The sequence below is a fragment of the Ovis canadensis genome, chromosome 17 (genome assembly GCF_042477335.2).
Source record: "Ovis canadensis isolate MfBH-ARS-UI-01 breed Bighorn chromosome 17, ARS-UI_OviCan_v2, whole genome shotgun sequence".
Classification (NCBI taxonomy): domain Eukaryota; kingdom Metazoa; phylum Chordata; class Mammalia; order Artiodactyla; family Bovidae; genus Ovis; species Ovis canadensis.
This window is the reverse complement of record NC_091261.1, coordinates 83,036,039-83,041,593: the sequence shown is the minus strand read 5'-3', so window position 1 is coordinate 83,041,593 and position 5,555 is coordinate 83,036,039.

The window sequence follows — 5,555 nt, the reverse complement described above, 5'->3', positions numbered from 1 at the left end:
GCGTGCCCGGCCTGTGATGTCTCCCACAGGCCCGTCACCTCCCCGGCGTGGGCGCAGGGGCGGCGGCTTGCGGTTGGGGGCGGTGGGCCTCTGGGGAGGGGGAAGGCGGGGTCGGGGGGCCTCGCCCCGCGCCCGGGAGCACGGGCTCTGTGCAGAGCCACCCGCCCGCGGCGTGGCCGGTGACAGGCGGTGGCCGGCGCGGAAGCCCCGTCCCCCGAGCGGCCCGCTGCCCCGGGGCCCCAGCCAGCTTGTCGGCTGGGCTCAGGCTTAATCCCGCGCACGGAGGCCGACGGGGAGCGAGGCCCCCGGCACCTGTCAGTCAGGCGGAGAGCCGGCGCTGACAGGCCGGGCGGGGCCCTGCACTGCGCTGGGGCTTTAGCGGCGGTTAATCTCGTGTCTTCCCTAAGAAAACATCATTCAGTCTGCCGCCCGGGAGCCCTGGGTGGGACCCTGCTTGTCAGCGAACAAAGGAATGTCTTTGCGCCTGGATGGGCTCGCGTGAAGCGCGCGCGGCCGCCTCAGACGCCCTAGCGAGACGCCGAGGGCCGGGCCTCGGGCCAGAGCTGCAGAACGCCCGGCGGGCGGCGCCGTGGGAGGGGCTCCGGTGGTGGGCGTGGCCTCCGCGCCGGGCGTGGCCTCCACCGGCTCGGGTCTACGAATCAGCCGACAGGCTGGGCGTGGCCTCAGCGCCGGGCGTGGCCTCCACCGGCTCGGGTCTACGAGTCAGCCGACGGGCTGGGCGGGGCCTCTCCTCTGGGCGTGGCCTCCGCCGGCTCTGGGTTGGCTGAGTCCGGGGCGCCGGGCCGACCGCGTGGGGCCGGCGAGGGACGCAGGCGGCCTCACCGCTGCCCGTGACTCCGGGTGACGCAGCCGGGCGGCCGCCTCACCGCGGTGCCCACAGCCCCTTTCCCCAGCTGGGCGGCCTTGAGCTGTGCCTGCGGCATCCTGGTCCCGACGGTTGACGTGGTTGGTGTGGCCGCCCAGTGGAGAGCAGAACCCCCCGTGGTGCTCGGGCCAGCCCTGGGGCGCCGCCTGTTGGAGGCCCCTCCCCAGCGCGGGGCTCAGCCGCGCCCCGCCACCCAGCGCGGTCCCGGGCGGGGGCCTAGCCCCTTCGCAAGCCGCAGGGCCGCAGAGGGCCTGGTCCTGTCCTAGCGCACCCTGCTCTGGGGGCTCCAGCGGGGCGGGCCGCTTGGACCCAGGCCCCCCTGCCCGCGTCCCGGGCTCGAGGAGGCTCCCACGTACTCTCGGGTCTCACGCCTGAGCTGGGCCGCAGGGGGTCCTGTGCTGGGCGTCCCTCAGGCCTGCCTGGCTCCAAAGTTGCTCCCCGGCCCGGCCCAGCCCTCCCCCCGGAGGGCGCAGGGAGGGGCCAGAACCCCGCAAGCCAGGTGCTCTCCTGCGCCGTGGCATGCTTTTATGGTGCAATGAAAATATGACTTTAATTCCTCGGTTGTTTCATGTAACCTACAATTACCCCCAGGACGTCCTGCGCTCCTCCACTTAACGGCTGCAGGTTGTGCACAGAGAGGAGTTGCCAACGCCGCCGGCAGCCCACCACTCCCCCCGCCAGCCCTCCACTGCCAAGCCCTCCAGCCACCACCCCCCCCCCCCCGTGCTCCTCCAGCCCGCTGGGGTGCTGTCCCCAAGGTTCTGGGTCCCTGGGGAGGTAAATAATAAGACAGGAGAGTGACCTGTTCCCCAGGGCTCTGCTGAGGACTCATAACCTCTGCAAGCCGAGGGTGCCCCCATCATCCCTGGGTGGCTAGCAGGGAGCACGCAGCCCACACGGCATGCTTCAGACATGCTTTCCTGTGCCCAGAGGCCTGGCTGAACATGTGCCCGCCAGGCGCGCCCAGGGTCCCTCCAGATGGAGCTGTCCTGTGACAGCAGCTGGCATCAGGCAGCACCTACAGGTCAGGGTGTGTGGCCACACACCAGGCAGCGGCTCAAGAGACATGGGTGATGCCCTGGCCTGAAGCAGGCCCCCGCACTGGGCCCAAGACCCTCACCCACCGCTCATCGCCTGACGCAGAGCTGCCAGGCGGCCCCGGGCCCTGCAGGAGGGACTCGTGAGTTGGCTGAGCAGTGTGCTGCTCCAGGGGCCAGGGTTGCCAGGCCATGTGACTGAGCCTTGCGGACCCTGCTCAGGTTTAGGGCGCCCTGCTTCAGTCAGGGCCCGTCCCGCTCACGTCGCTCTCGGAAGCATCTGATCCTTGACGAGTCCTCCACGAGAAGCTCCTGCCAGCTTGGGGCTGTTCCCACGTGTCCCTGAGTCCCCTGGAAGCCACTTCCCTACCCTGCCTGGCCCAGGGTCCCTGGGTGCCCTCACCTGGACCCACGCCCACTGGTCCCACTCAGAACACCCTTGGGTCCAGGTCATTGCCAGAAACGGGTTGGGAGGTGCCTCCGCCCCAGCGAGCAGGCCAGCAGGCTGTCTGGGCCTGAGCTGACCGAGCCCAGACATCCCCATGAGTGTCCCTGTCCTGCCCCCGCCGTCGTGCCGAGGTCCCGCTGCGCACCACACCACTGGCCGGGCCCCGTCAGGAGGCGTCTCTGCTGGAGCCAACACCCTATCCCCACGGCCACAGACCGCACCCCTTGGACCTGACCTCCTGCAGTGCCTGGGGACCAAGAGGACAGCAGTGTGCGGCCTGCCCCCAAGGGTCCGGGGTCCTCCTCCTGCTGACCCGTTAGGTCTCTGGGGCAACCCTGGGAGGGAGGAGACCGTGAGGTGCCCGTCCTTAGGACAGGTGGGCCACAGCCTTCAGACCTGGGTCTGATGTCTGTCAGGGAGCACAGCGGGTCCGCCCCCCACTCCCACCCCCCACCCCCATCTCCCCGTCTGCCCTCCCCCAGCCCACTCCTCCATCACCAGCTCCTGGAGGGCTCTCGGGTTTCCAGGCCTGCCCCAAGGGCTCTGGGAGCTCTGCGTGCCCTGGGCCCCAGCCAGGCACCTGTGCCTCCCCGGGGCTAGCAGAGCCTCTTAGAGCTGAGCCTGCCTAATCCCTTATGGTGCTCGGGTGTCCCTGAACCCGAAGACCAAGCTGGGGTCCCAGCGCCGTGGAACCGGCAGCAGGAGGATCCCCCTCCCTCCACGTGCCTGGTGCCTGGAGCCGACCGCTGATGGGATCAGGGCACCTGTAGGGTGAAGACCCAGCCCTGACGGACCCAGGTGAACTCAGGAACCGTGGGGCCCTCGCTGCCTGGCGCGTCCTGCCCCGTCCACTCCTCAGGCTTCCCGGGTGGCCCAGTGGCAAAGAACTTACCTGCCAGTGCAGGAGATACAGGAGGGGCGGGTTCAATCCCCGGGTCGGGAAGAGTCCTGGAGGAGGGAACGACAGCCCCCTCCAGCATTCTTGCCGGGAGAGTCCCATGGACAGAGGAGCATGGTGGGCTGCAGTTCCTGGGGTCGCAGAGCAGCGCACGGCTAGCGTGCACAGGCCTGTCTCCAGCCTCGAGGCTCTGGCTCTAGGGTTTCACGGGAAGGTGATCCTGCCTTGCAGTTCCACAAGATTATGTTTGTTGGTTTTTTTTTTCCTAATAAAATCAGGATCTTTATGGCATAAAACTGATGATCAAATAACACCAAAAGCTTGGGAATAAAGTGGGACCAAGAACAAGAGGCTCTATGGCCTAGCTACGTAGCAGCTGGTAGTCAGGAGCGTGCAGGCCCCACTCTCTGGCCCAGCTGCCAGTCACTGACCCAGTGAGGGCTCCAGGCACTGGGCATGCCCCCCACGGGCCCCATTTCATAGCGAGGTTAGCGAGGCACGCAGCCCATGACAATGAGGATGGCTAAGAGGCCCTGGTGGTCTTCGTGTCTTTGAAGACTTTTTCACACCAGAAAACTTCCCCCAAGCAGACCTAAGTCGCTCCTGAGGTCCCAGCACGGTGAAGACGTGCGACAGGACAGGAAGCAGTCAAGCAACACCTGGACGTATTTCCTTCGGGCTCCACCTGATGAGATAGACCGAGTAGCAGACCTCCCCTGGGCAGGAGCCCCGCGAGGCGCATAGGTACAGCCAGGGCCCTGCCTGTGGGCAAGGGTGGGCAGGAGGCGAGTCCTCCGCACGGCCTCAAAGGCGCATTGTCCTGCCACGGTGGCTGGAATCGGGCTGGGTGATTGTAATAATAACGTCCTGACGCTCAGCCAGTGGTTGGGTTTCCATAGCTCAGGGAGTATCTGGTTTTCAAAGGGGAGACGTCATACAAGTCAGTGTTGTTCCCATCAGCCGTTCTCTGCAGGTCAGAGGCACGCTCGGCGCCTGCCTCCTCCCAGAGGCGTGTGCCCATCAGCGCCCGGGCCGGGCACGCCAGGGGAGGAGCTGCAACGGGAGGCCCTCCCCCCCGCCCTCCAGGGCTGCAAGTCCCGGGTCCTGCCAGGGAGAGGCCCACACCGGGGCCTGGAGCCTCTGCCCGGCCGTGCGTGTCCCTGCTTCCCGGCTGCCCTGGCTCTAGGGAGCCACAGACCTGACACCAGCTGAACACGTGAGGCTGACCACTGCCTCCGGGCCTCCCAGTGCAAACACACAGGAAGAGCACAGGCAGCGAGGCTCAGCATCGCTGGTCACCAGGGAAATGCAAATCAGAACCACAAGGTCCCATTAGGCCAGCTATTATTAAAAAAAAAAAAGAAAGGGAAGAACACCTGTTGGTGAAGACGCAGAGAAACTGGAGCCCTTGTGCACTGTTGGTGGGAATGAAAAATCATGCCACCTCTGTAGCAAAGTTTAGCAGTTCCTCAAAAAGTTAGACATAGCATTACCATGTGACCCAGCAATTCCAGTCCTTGGCATACACCCAAAAGGACTGAGAACAGGGACTCAGATGTTTGTGTACCCACATTCACAACAGCATCAATCACAACAGCCAAAAGACGGGAGGAACACGAGTGTCTACCAACAGATGAATGGATAAGCAAAATGTTGTATACACGTACAAAGGAATACTATCCAGCCCTAAAAAGGAACAAGAAAAAAAAAAGAGAAAAAAAAAAAGAAAAAAAAAAGAGAGGAAAAAAAAATTAAAAAAAAAGAGAAAAAAAAAGGAAAAAAAAAAAAGGAACACGAGTTCTGACAGGTGCCACACCGTGCATGAACCCTTAGTACATTCTTCCAAGTGACATGACAAAAATGTGACACCACTTGCGTGAGATACCTAGAAGAGGCAAAGTACCACCAAGCAGCGCTGAGGTCCCTGGGGGCCTGGGAAAGGGGTGGTGGGGAGTGTGCAGCAGGGACAGAGCACCCGCTCGGGGTGATGAAAAATTCCTGGAGCTGGCGGTGGTGAAGTGTGCCTAACAACGTGAGTGTTCTTAATCCTACTGAATGCATACTTAGAAACAGTTACGATAAATTTTAATTATTACATTTCACCACAATTAAAATACATATACATAGATCACCTGAACAACAAAGAAGCGTTTTGGACCCAAGAATGTGACGGCATGGCCCAGCTGCATGAGTGCCTTGCACAAAGCCAGCTGCCGGCTCTCTCCACTGACCTCCCTGAACTGCCGAACAGTCGGGAACTCCCCGTCTCCTCTGAAGCAGGAAGTT